Here is a 12,486-nt window from a genome sequence, read left to right on the forward strand (position 1 = left end):
TCCCCGTTGCCCGCCAGGGCCCAGTCTCCCCTGAGCCCTGAGGCCACCTGGCGCCTGGGGAGTGAACTGTGTGGCTGGGGTCTTTCTCTCCCACGCCGCGACGGGACACCCTCTTTGGCCGGAGGGGTGAAGAGTCCCTGTGGAGGCCGCCACCCTGGAGACTTGGAGCTAGGTGGAGAGTTCCTCCTGGCAAACACCTGGCTTTTGGCCTTCGAAGCGGCCCTGCAGGCAGATTGTGCTCAAAACCTGCGACCCCAAGAACACCGTTAGGGGATCTCAACTCCAAGGGCACCCAGGACCCGGATCCATCCCGCCTGACACAGCGTTTTCTGGCCTTTGGGCCCATGGGGCTGTGCTCCTGTGCATGACCACAACCTGCCCGGGATGGCGGAGGTCCCTGGGAAGAGTGGATGTGGATGTCCAAGGCTTGTGGGGATCTCCTGGGACGCGCCAGCGGGCGCTCTCTGGGCCCCAGGGAAGAACCCTGTGGGACCCTTGGATCCGGAGCCACGCCCGCCTGGGCGGGAGCCTGGGAGATTGGACAGAGGACATCTCCCCACCGTCATGGAGGACCTGCTGAGACCCGGGAAAAGGGCACCACTGTCCCACCCTGGCCCAGGTAAGGGAGCCTTGGGGCTGAGGGCATCTCCGCCAAAGGTGCCCAGGACTCTGAGCCCTGTGGGTGAGCGCCCCTCGCCCACAGGCACTCATTCTCCAGGGTTGCTGCGGGTGAGCTCCCTCAGCCCCCCAGCGCCGCTCAGGCTGCTCGGGGTTCTGGGGGTGAGCGCCCCTCACCCAGCAGTGCTCCGGGCGGCCCTGAGTGTGCAGGGGAGCCGCCCCGGCCCTGGGGGTGGGGGGCTTAGGCTTCCTTCCTTCCTGGGGGTTAGCACCCCTCCCTTCAGCAGTGCTGGGCCTGGCCTGCGGGCTGTGGGTGAGCGCCCCAGGCGGCCTGCAGTCCCCAGGGCGCTCTGGGCCCTGCTGGTGAGCGCCCCTGGGCCTTCAGTGCTCAGTGTGCTTGGGCGTGCTGCTGGTGCGCGCCTGGCGGCCCCCGCCCCAACTCCCCGCGGTCCCAGCCCTGTTCCCTTTCCCCAGGGTCCTGCTTGGCAGGGCCCCTGGGTCCCTGGCATTCCTTCTGCACTGCGTCCTGCGGGTGAGCGCCCCTCGCCCGCCAGTGCCCAGTGTCCCCAGGGTCCTGTGGGTGAGCCGCCTGCCTTGTGGGGGGGCCCAGCAGGCTTCCTTGTCCTCCGGGGCCTGCGGGTGAGCGCCCCTCGCCCGCGGGTCCTCGGTGTGCCCGGGCCTCTGGGGTTAGCCCCCCAGGCGCGCCAGGGACCAGTGACCTCTGGGGCCCGCGGGTGAGCGCCCCTCGCCCGCTGGTCCCCAGTGTCCTCTGTGTCCCGAGGCTGAGCGCCCCCGGCTCAGTCCCCTCTGGGTCCTGAGGGGTGAGCGCCCCTCGCCCAGCAGTTCCCAGTGGGTCTCCTCTGGGGCCCGTGGGTGGTGCCCCTCCCTCGCCAGGGCTCAGTCTGCCCTGGGCCCTGTGGGTGAGCGCCCCTCGCCTGCCAGGGCTCAGTGTCCTCTGGGCCTGTGGGTGGGGGGGGGGACTTCCCCGTTGCCCGCCAGGGCCGAGTCTCCCCTGAGCCCTGAGGCCACCTGGCGCCTGGGGAGTGAACTGTGTGGCTGGGGTCTTTCTCTCCCACGCCGCGACGGGACACCCTCTTTGGCCGGAGGGGTGAAGAGTCCCTGTGGAGGCCGCCACCCTGGAGACTTGGAGCTAGGTGGAGAGTTCCTCCTGGCGAACACCTGGCTTTTGGCCTTCGAAGCGGCCCTGCAGGCAGCCTTGTGCTCAAAACCTGCGACCCCAAGAACACTGTTAGGGGATCTCAACTCCAAGGGCACCCAGGACCCGGATCCATCCCGCCTGACACAGCGTTTTCTGGCCTTTGGGCCCATGGGGCTGTGCTCCTGTGCATGACCACAACCTGCCCGGGATGGCGGAGGTCCCTGGGAAGAGTGGATGTGGATGTCCAAGGCTTGTGGGGATCTCCTGGGACGCGCCAGCGGGCGCTCTCTGGGCCCCAGGGAAGAACCCTGTGGGACCCTTGGATCCGGAGCCACGCCCGCCTGGGCGGGAGCCTGGGAGATTGGACAGAGGACATCTCCCCACCGTCATGGAGGACCTGCTGAGACCCGGGAAAAGGGCACCACTGTCCCACCCTGGCCCAGGTAAGGGAGCCTTGGGGCTGAGGGCATCTCCGCCAAAGGTGCCCAGGACTCTGAGCCCTGTGGGTGAGCGCCCCTCGCCCACAGGCACTCATTCTCCAGGGTTGCTGCGGGTGAGCTCCCTCAGCCCCCCAGCGCCGCTCAGGCTGCTCGGGGTTCTGGGGGTGAGCGCCCCTCACCCAGCAGTGCTCCGGGCGGCCCTGAGTGTGCAGGGGAGCCGCCCCGGCCCTGGGGGTGGGGGGCTTAGGCTTCCTTCCTTCCTGGGGGTTAGCACCCCTCCCTTCAGCAGTGCTGGGCCTGGCCTGCGGGCTGTGGGTGAGCGCCCCAGGCGGCCTGCAGTCCCCAGGGCGCTCTGGGCCCTGCTGGTGAGCGCCCCTGGGCCTTCAGTGCTCAGTGTGCTTGGGCGTGCTGCTGGTGCGCGCCTGGCGGCCCCCGCCCCAACTCCCCGCGGTCCCAGCCCTGTTCCCTTTCCCCAGGGTCCTGCTTGGCAGGGCCCCTGGGTCCCTGGCATTCCTTCTGCACTGCGTCCTGCGGGTGAGCGCCCCTCGCCCGCCAGTGCCCAGTGTCCCCAGGGTCCTGTGGGTGAGCCGCCTGCCTTGTGGGGGGGCCCAGCAGGCTTCCTTGTCCTCCGGGGCCTGCGGGTGAGCGCCCCTCGCCCGCGGGTCCTCGGTGTGCCCGGGCCTCTGGGGTTAGCCCCCCAGGCGCGCCAGGGACCAGTGACCTCTGGGGCCCGCGGGTGAGCGCCCCTCGCCCGCTGGTCCCCAGTGTCCTCTGTGTCCCGAGGCTGAGCGCCCCCGGCTCAGTCCCCTCTGGGTCCTGAGGGGTGAGCGCCCCTCGCCCAGCAGTTCCCAGTGGGTCTCCTCTGGGGCCCGTGGGTGGTGCCCCTCCCTCGCCAGGGCTCAGTCTGCCCTGGGCCCTGTGGGTGAGCGCCCCTCGCCTGCCAGGGCTCAGTGTCCTCTGGGCCTGTGGGTGGGGGGGGGGACTTCCCCGTTGCCCGCCAGGGCCCAGTCTCCCCTGAGCCCTGAGGCCACCTGGCGCCTGGGGAGTGAACTGTGTGGCTGGGGTCTTTCTCTCCCACGCCGCGACGGGACACCCTCTTTGGCCGGAGGGGTGAAGAGTCCCTGTGGAGGCCGCCACCCTGGAGACTTGGAGCGAGGTGGAGAGTTCCTCCTGGCAAACACCTGGCTTTTGGCCTTCGAAGCGGCCCTGCAGGCAGCCTTGTGCTCAAAACCTGCGACCCCAAGAACACTGTTAGGGGATCTCAACTCCAAGGGCACCCAGGACCCGGATCCATCCCGCCTGACACAGCGTTTTCTGGCCCTTGGGCCCATGGGGCTGTGCTCCTGTGCATGACCACAACCTGCCCGGGATGGCGGAGGTCCCTGGGAAGAGTGGATGTGGATGTCCAAGGCTTGTGGGGATCTCCTGGGACGCGCCAGCGGGCGCTCTCTGGGCCCCAGGGAAGAACCCTGTGGGACCCTTGGATCCGGAGCCACGCCCGCCTGGGCGGGAGCCTGGGAGATTGGACAGAGGACATCTCCCCACCGTCATGGAGGACCTGCTGAGACCCGGGAAAAGGGCACCACTGTCCCACCCTGGCCCAGGTAAGGGAGCCTTGGGGCTGAGGGCATCTCCGCCAAAGGTGCCCAGGACTCTGAGCCCTGTGGGTGAGCGCCCCTCGCCCACAGGCACTCATTCTCCAGGGTTGCTGCGGGTGAGCTCCCTCAGCCCCCCAGCGCCGCTCAGGCTGCTCGGGGTTCTGGGGGTGAGCGCCCCTCACCCAGCAGTGCTCCGGGCGGCCCTGAGTGTGCAGGGGAGCCGCCCCGGCCCTGGGGGTGGGGGGCTTAGGCTTCCTTCCTTCCTGGGGGTTAGCACCCCTCCCTTCAGCAGTGCTGGGCCTGGCCTGCGGGCTGTGGGTGAGCGCCCCAGGCGGCCTGCAGTCCCCAGGGCGCTCTGGGCCCTGCTGGTGAGCGCCCCTGGGCCTTCAGTGCTCAGTGTGCTTGGGCGTGCTGCTGGTGCGCGCCTGGCGGCCCCCGCCCCAACTCCCCGCGGTCCCAGCCCTGTTCCCTTTCCCCAGGGTCCTGCTTGGCAGGGCCCCTGGGTCCCTGGCATTCCTTCTGCACTGCGTCCTGCGGGTGAGCGCCCCTCGCCCGCCAGTGCCCAGTGTCCCCAGGGTCCTGTGGGTGAGCCGCCTGCCTTGTGGGGGGGCCCAGCAGGCTTCCTTGTCCTCCGGGGCCTGCGGGTGAGCGCCCCTCGCCCGCGGGTCCTCGGTGTGCCCGGGCCTCTGGGGTTAGCCCCCCAGGCGCGCCAGGGACCAGTGACCTCTGGGGCCCGCGGGTGAGCGCCCCTCGCCCGCTGGTCCCCAGTGTCCTCTGTGTCCCGAGGCTGAGCGCCCCCGGCTCAGTCCCCTCTGGGTCCTGAGGGGTGAGCGCCCCTCGCCCAGCAGTTCCCAGTGGGTCTCCTCTGGGGCCCGTGGGTGGTGCCCCTCCCTCGCCAGGGCTCAGTCTGCCCTGGGCCCTGTGGGTGAGCGCCCCTCGCCTGCCAGGGCTCAGTGTCCTCTGGGCCTGTGGGTGGGGGGGGGGACTTCCCCATTGCCCGCCAGGGCCCAGTCTCCTCTGAGCCCTGAGGCCACCTGGCGCCTGGGGAGTGAACTGTGTGGCTGGGGTCTTTCTCTCCCACGCCGCGACGGGACACCCTCTTTGGCCGGAGGGGTGAAGAGTCCCTGTGGAGGCCGCCACCCTGGAGACTTGGAGCTAGGTGGAGAGTTCCTCCTGGCAAACACCTGGCTTTTGGCCTTCGAAGCGGCCCTGCAGGCAGCCTTGTGCTCAAAACCTGCGACCCCAAGAACACTGTTAGGGGATCTCAACTCCAAGGGCACCCAGGACCCGGATCCATCCCGCCTGACACAGCGTTTTCTGGCCTTTGGGCCCATGGGGCTGTGCTCCTGTGCATGACCACAACCTGCCCGGGATGGCGGAGGTCCCTGGGAAGAGTGGATGTGGATGTCCAAGGCTTGTGGGGATCTCCTGGGACGCGCCAGCGGGCGCTCTCTGGGCCCCAGGGAAGAACCCTGTGGGACCCTTGGATCCGGAGCCACGCCCGCCTGGGCGGGAGCCTGGGAGATTGGACAGAGGACATCTCCCCACCGTCATGGAGGACCTGCTGAGACCCGGGAAAAGGGCACCACTGTCCCACCCTGGCCCAGGTAAGGGAGCCTTGGGGCTGAGGGCATCTCCGCCAAAGGTGCCCAGGACTCTGAGCCCTGTGGGTGAGCGCCCCTCGCCCACAGGCACTCATTCTCCAGGGTTGCTGCGGGTGAGCTCCCTCAGCCCCCCAGCGCCGCTCAGGCTGCTCGGGGTTCTGGGGGTGAGCGCCCCTCACCCAGCAGTGCTCCGGGCGGCCCTGAGTGTGCAGGGGAGCCGCCCCGGCCCTGGGGGTGGGGGGCTTAGGCTTCCTTCCTTCCTGGGGGTTAGCACCCCTCCCTTCAGCAGTGCTGGGCCTGGCCTGCGGGCTGTGGGTGAGCGCCCCAGGCGGCCTGCAGTCCCCAGGGCGCTCTGGGCCCTGCTGGTGAGCGCCCCTGGGCCTTCAGCGCTCAGTGTGCTTGGGCGTGCTGCTGGTGCGCGCCTGGCGGCCCCCGCCCCAACTCCCCGCGGTCCCAGCCCTGTTCCCTTTCCCCAGGGTCCTGCTTGGCAGGGCCCCTGGGTCCCTGGCATTCCTTCTGCACTGCGTCCTGCGGGTGAGCGCCCCTCGCCCGCCAGTGCCCAGTGTCCCCAGGGTCCTGTGGGTGAGCCGCCTGCCTTGTGGGGGGGCCCAGCAGGCTTCCTTGTCCTCCGGGGCCTGCGGGTGAGCGCCCCTCGCCCGCGGGTCCTCGGTGTGCCCGGGCCTCTGGGGTTAGCCCCCCAGGCGCGCCAGGGACCAGTGACCTCTGGGGCCCGCGGGTGAGCGCCCCTCGCCCGCTGGTCCCCAGTGTCCTCTGTGTCCCGAGGCTGAGCGCCCCCGGCTCAGTCCCCTCTGGGTCCTGAGGGGTGAGCGCCCCTCGCCCAGCAGTTCCCAGTGGGTCTCCTCTGGGGCCCGTGGGTGGTGCCCCTCCCTCGCCAGGGCTCAGTCTGCCCTGGGCCCTGTGGGTGAGCGCCCCTCGCCTGCCAGGGCTCAGTGTCCTCTGGGCCTGTGGGTGGGGGGGGGGGACTTCCCCGTTGCCCGCCAGGGCCCAGTCTCCCCTGAGCCCTGAGGCCACCTGGCGCCTGGGGAGTGAACTGTGTGGCTGGGGTCTTTCTCTCCCACGCCACGACGGGACACCCTCTTTGGCCGGAGGGGTGAAGAGTCCCTGTGGAGGCCGCCACCCTGGAGACTTGGAGCTAGGTGGAGAGTTCCTCCTGGCAAACACCTGGCTTTTGGCCTTCGAAGCGGCCCTGCAGGCAGCCTTGTGCTCAAAACCTGCGACCCCAAGAACACTGTTAGGGGATCTCAACTCCAAGGGCACCCAGGACCCGGATCCATCCCGCCTGACACAGCGTTTTCTGGCCTTTGGGCCCATGGGGCTGTGCTCCTGTGCATGACCACAACCTGCCCGGGATGGCGGAGGTCCCTGGGAAGAGTGGATGTGGATGTCCAAGGCTTGTGGGGATCTCCTGGGACGCGCCAGCGGGCGCTCTCTGGGCCCCAGGGAAGAACCCTGTGGGACCCTTGGATCCGGAGCCACGCCCGCCTGGGCGGGAGCCTGGGAGATTGGACAGAGGACATCTCCCCACCGTCATGGAGGACCTGCTGAGACCCGGGAAAAGGGCACCACTGTCCCACCCTGGCCCAGGTAAGGGAGCCTTGGGGCTGAGGGCATCTCCGCCAAAGGTGCCCAGGACTCTGAGCCCTGTGGGTGAGCGCCCCTCGCCCACAGGCACTCATTCTCCAGGGTTGCTGCGGGTGAGCTCCCTCAGCCCCCCAGCGCCGCTCAGGCTGCTCGGGGTTCTGGGGGTGAGCGCCCCTCACCCAGCAGTGCTCCGGGCGGCCCTGAGTGTGCAGGGGAGCCGCCCCGGCCCTGGGGGTGGGGGGCTTAGGCTTCCTTCCTTCCTGGGGGTTAGCACCCCTCCCTTCAGCAGTGCTGGGCCTGGCCTGCGGGCTGTGGGTGAGCGCCCCAGGCGGCCTGCAGTCCCCAGGGCGCTCTGGGCCCTGCTGGTGAGCGCCCCTGGGCCTTCAGTGCTCAGTGTGCTTGGGCGTGCTGCTGGTGCGCGCCTGGCGGCCCCCGCCCCAACTCCCCGCGGTCCCAGCCCTGTTCCCTTTCCCCAGGGTCCTGCTTGGCAGGGCCCCTGGGTCCCTGGCATTCCTTCTGCACTGCGTCCTGCGGGTGAGCGCCCCTCGCCCGCCAGTGCCCAGTGTCCCCAGGGTCCTGTGGGTGAGCCGCCTGCCTTGTGGGGGGGCCCAGCAGGCTTCCTTGTCCTCCGGGGCCTGCGGGTGAGCGCCCCTCGCCCGCGGGTCCTCGGTGTGCCCGGGCCTCTGGGGTTAGCCCCCCAGGCGCGCCAGGGACCAGTGACCTCTGGGGCCCGCGGGTGAGCGCCCCTCGCCCGCTGGTCCCCAGTGTCCTCTGTGTCCCGAGGCTGAGCGCCCCCGGCTCAGTCCCCTCTGGGTCCTGAGGGGTGAGCGCCCCTCGCCCAGCAGTTCCCAGTGGGTCTCCTCTGGGGCCCGTGGGTGGTGCCCCTCCCTCGCCAGGGCTCAGTCTGCCCTGGGCCCTGTGGGTGAGCGCCCCTCGCCTGCCAGGGCTCAGTGTCCTCTGGGCCTGTGGGTGGGGGGGGGGACTTCCCCGTTGCCCGCCAGGGCCCAGTCTCCCCTGAGCCCTGAGGCCACCTGGCGCCTGGGGAGTGAACTGTGTGGCTGGGGTCTTTCTCTCCCACGCCGCGACGGGACACCCTCTTTGGCCGGAGGGGTGAAGAGTCCCTGTGGAGGCCGCCACCCTGGAGACTTGGAGCTAGGTGGAGAGTTCCTCCTGGCAAACACCTGGCTTTTGGCCTTCGAAGCGGCCCTGCAGGCAGCCTTGTGCTCAAAACCTGCGACCCCAAGAACACCGTTAGGGGATCTCAACTCCAAGGGCACCCAGGACCCGGATCCATCCCGCCTGACACAGCGTTTTCTGGCCTTTGGGCCCATGGGGCTGTGCTCCTGTGCATGACCACAACCTGCCCGGGATGGCGGAGGTCCCTGGGAAGAGTGGATGTGGATGTCCAAGGCTTGTGGGGATCTCCTGGGACGCGCCAGCGGGCGCTCTCTGGGCCCCAGGGAAGAACCCTGTGGGACCCTTGGATCCGGAGCCACGCCCGCCTGGGCGGGAGCCTGGGAGATTGGACAGAGGACATCTCCCCACCGTCATGGAGGACCTGCTGAGACCCGGGAAAAGGGCACCACTGTCCCACCCTGGCCCAGGTAAGGGAGCCTTGGGGCTGAGGGCATCTCCGCCAAAGGTGCCCAGGACTCTGAGCCCTGTGGGTGAGCGCCCCTCGCCCACAGGCACTCATTCTCCAGGGTTGCTGCGGGTGAGCTCCCTCAGCCCCCCAGCGCCGCTCAGGCTGCTCGGGGTTCTGGGGGTGAGCGCCCCTCACCCAGCAGTGCTCCGGGCGGCCCTGAGTGTGCAGGGGAGCCGCCCCGGCCCTGGGGGTGGGGGGCTTAGGCTTCCTTCCTTCCTGGGGGTTAGCACCCCTCCCTTCAGCAGTGCTGGGCCTGGCCTGCGGGCTGTGGGTGAGCGCCCCAGGCGGCCTGCAGTCCCCAGGGCGCTCTGGGCCCTGCTGGTGAGCGCCCCTGGGCCTTCAGTGCTCAGTGTGCTTGGGCGTGCTGCTGGTGCGCGCCTGGCGGCCCCCGCCCCAACTCCCCGCGGTCCCAGCCCTGTTCCCTTTCCCCAGGGTCCTGCTTGGCAGGGCCCCTGGGTCCCTGGCATTCCTTCTGCACTGCGTCCTGCGGGTGAGCGCCCCTCGCCCGCCAGTGCCCAGTGTCCCCAGGGTCCTGTGGGTGAGCCGCCTGCCTTGTGGGGGGGCCCAGCAGGCTTCCTTGTCCTCCGGGGCCTGCGGGTGAGCGCCCCTCGCCCGCGGGTCCTCGGTGTGCCCGGGCCTCTGGGGTTAGCCCCCCAGGCGCGCCAGGGACCAGTGACCTCTGGGGCCCGCGGGTGAGCGCCCCTCGCCCGCTGGTCCCCAGTGTCCTCTGTGTCCCGAGGCTGAGCGCCCCCGGCTCAGTCCCCTCTGGGTCCTGAGGGGTGAGCGCCCCTCGCCCAGCAGTTCCCAGTGGGTCTCCTCTGGGGCCCGTGGGTGGTGCCCCTCCCTCGCCAGGGCTCAGTCTGCCCTGGGCCCTGTGGGTGAGCGCCCCTCGCCTGCCAGGGCTCAGTGTCCTCTGGGCCTGTGGGTGGGGGGGGGACTTCCCGTTGCCCGCCAGGGCCCAGTCTCCCCTGAGCCCTGAGGCCACCTGGCGCCTGGGGAGTGAACTGTGTGGCTGGGGTCTTTCTCTCCCACGCCGCGACGGGACACCCTCTTTGGCCGGAGGGGTGAAGAGTCCCTGTGGAGGCCGCCACCCTGGAGACTTGGAGCTAGGTGGAGAGTTCCTCCTGGCAAACACCTGGCTTTTGGCCTTCGAAGCGGCCCTGCAGGCAGCCTTGTGCTCAAAACCTGCGACCCCAAGAACACTGTTAGGGGATCTCAACTCCAAGGGCACCCAGGACCCGGATCCATCCCGCCTGACACAGCGTTTTCTGGCCCTTGGGCCCATGGGGCTGTGCTCCTGTGCATGACCACAACCTGCCCGGGATGGCGGAGGTCCCTGGGAAGAGTGGATGTGGATGTCCAAGGCTTGTGGGGATCTCCTGGGACGCGCCAGCGGGCGCTCTCTGGGCCCCAGGGAAGAACCCTGTGGGACCCTTGGATCCGGAGCCACGCCCGCCTGGGCGGGAGCCTGGGAGATTGGACAGAGGACATCTCCCCACCGTCATGGAGGACCTGCTGAGACCCGGGAAAAGGGCACCACTGTCCCACCCTGGCCCAGGTAAGGGAGCCTTGGGGCTGAGGGCATCTCCGCCAAAGGTGCCCAGGACTCTGAGCCCTGTGGGTGAGCGCCCCTCGCCCACAGGCACTCATTCTCCAGGGTTGCTGCGGGTGAGCTCCCTCAGCCCCCCAGCGCCGCTCAGGCTGCTCGGGGTTCTGGGGGTGAGCGCCCCTCACCCAGCAGTGCTCCGGGCGGCCCTGAGTGTGCAGGGGAGCCGCCCCGGCCCTGGGGGTGGGGGGCTTAGGCTTCCTTCCTTCCTGGGGGTTAGCACCCCTCCCTTCAGCAGTGCTGGGCCTGGCCTGCGGGCTGTGGGTGAGCGCCCCAGGCGGCCTGCAGTCCCCAGGGCGCTCTGGGCCCTGCTGGTGAGCGCCCCTGGGCCTTCAGCGCTCAGTGTGCTTGGGCGTGCTGCTGGTGCGCGCCTGGCGGCCCCCGCCCCAACTCCCCGCGGTCCCAGCCCTGTTCCCTTTCCCCAGGGTCCTGCTTGGCAGGGCCCCTGGGTCCCTGGCATTCCTTCTGCACTGCGTCCTGCGGGTGAGCGCCCCTCGCCCGCCAGTGCCCAGTGTCCCCAGGGTCCTGTGGGTGAGCCGCCTGCCTTGTGGGGGGGCCCAGCAGGCTTCCTTGTCCTCCGGGGCCTGCGGGTGAGCGCCCCTCGCCCGCGGGTCCTCGGTGTGCCCGGGCCTCTGGGGTTAGCCCCCCAGGCGCGCCAGGGACCAGTGACCTCTGGGGCCCGCGGGTGAGCGCCCCTCGCCCGCTGGTCCCCAGTGTCCTCTGTGTCCCGAGGCTGAGCGCCCCCGGCTCAGTCCCCTCTGGGTCCTGAGGGGTGAGCGCCCCTCGCCCAGCAGTTCCCAGTGGGTCTCCTCTGGGGCCCGTGGGTGGTGCCCCTCCCTCGCCAGGGCTCAGTCTGCCCTGGGCCCTGTGGGTGAGCGCCCCTCGCCTGCCAGGGCTCAGTGTCCTCTGGGCCTGTGGGTGGGGGGGGGGACTTCCCCGTTGCCCGCCAGGGCCCAGTCTCCCCTGAGCCCTGAGGCCACCTGGCGCCTGGGGAGTGAACTGTGTGGCTGGGGTCTTTCTCTCCCACGCCGCGACGGGACACCCTCTTTGGCCGGAGGGGTGAAGAGTCCCTGTGGAGGCCGCCACCCTGGAGACTTGGAGCTAGGTGGAGAGTTCCTCCTGGCAAACACCTGGCTTTTGGCCTTCGAAGCGGCCCTGCAGGCAGCCTTGTGCTCAAAACCTGCGACCCCAAGAACACTGTTAGGGGATCTCAACTCCAAGGGCACCCAGGACCCGGATCCATCCCGCCTGACACAGCGTTTTCTGGCCCTTGGGCCCATGGGGCTGTGCTCCTGTGCATGACCACAACCTGCCCGGGATGGCGGAGGTCCCTGGGAAGAGTGGATGTGGATGTCCAAGGCTTGTGGGGATCTCCTGGGACGCGCCAGCGGGCGCTCTCTGGGCCCCAGGGAAGAACCCTGTGGGACCCTTGGATCCGGAGCCACGCCCGCCTGGGCGGGAGCCTGGGAGATTGGACAGAGGACATCTCCCCACCGTCATGGAGGACCTGCTGAGACCCGGGAAAAGGGCACCACTGTCCCACCCTGGCCCAGGTAAGGGAGCCTTGGGGCTGAGGGCATCTCCGCCAAAGGTGCCCAGGACTCTGAGCCCTGTGGGTGAGCGCCCCTCGCCCACAGGCACTCATTCTCCAGGGTTGCTGCGGGTGAGCTCCCTCAGCCCCCCAGCGCCGCTCAGGCTGCTCGGGGTTCTGGGGGTGAGCGCCCCTCACCCAGCAGTGCTCCGGGCGGCCCTGAGTGTGCAGGGGAGCCGCCCCGGCCCTGGGGGTGGGGGGCTTAGGCTTCCTTCCTTCCTGGGGGTTAGCACCCCTCCCTTCAGCAGTGCTGGGCCTGGCCTGCGGGCTGTGGGTGAGCGCCCCAGGCGGCCTGCAGTCCCCAGGGCGCTCTGGGCCCTGCTGGTGAGCGCCCCTGGGCCTTCAGTGCTCAGTGTGCTTGGGCGTGCTGCTGGTGCGCGCCTGGCGGCCCCCGCCCCAACTCCCCGCGGTCCCAGCCCTGTTCCCTTTCCCCAGGGTCCTGCTTGGCAGGGCCCCTGGGTCCCTGGCATTCCTTCTGCACTGCGTCCTGCGGGTGAGCGCCCCTCGCCCGCCAGTGCCCAGTGTCCCCAGGGTCCTGTGGGTGAGCCGCCTGCCTTGTGGGGGGGCCCAGCAGGCTTCCTTGTCCTCCGGGGCCTGCGGGTGAGCGCCCCTCGCCCGCGGGT

The sequence above is a fragment of the Callospermophilus lateralis genome, unplaced genomic scaffold (assembly GCF_048772815.1).
Source record: "Callospermophilus lateralis isolate mCalLat2 unplaced genomic scaffold, mCalLat2.hap1 Scaffold_5937, whole genome shotgun sequence".
Classification (NCBI taxonomy): Eukaryota; Metazoa; Chordata; class Mammalia; order Rodentia; family Sciuridae; genus Callospermophilus; species Callospermophilus lateralis.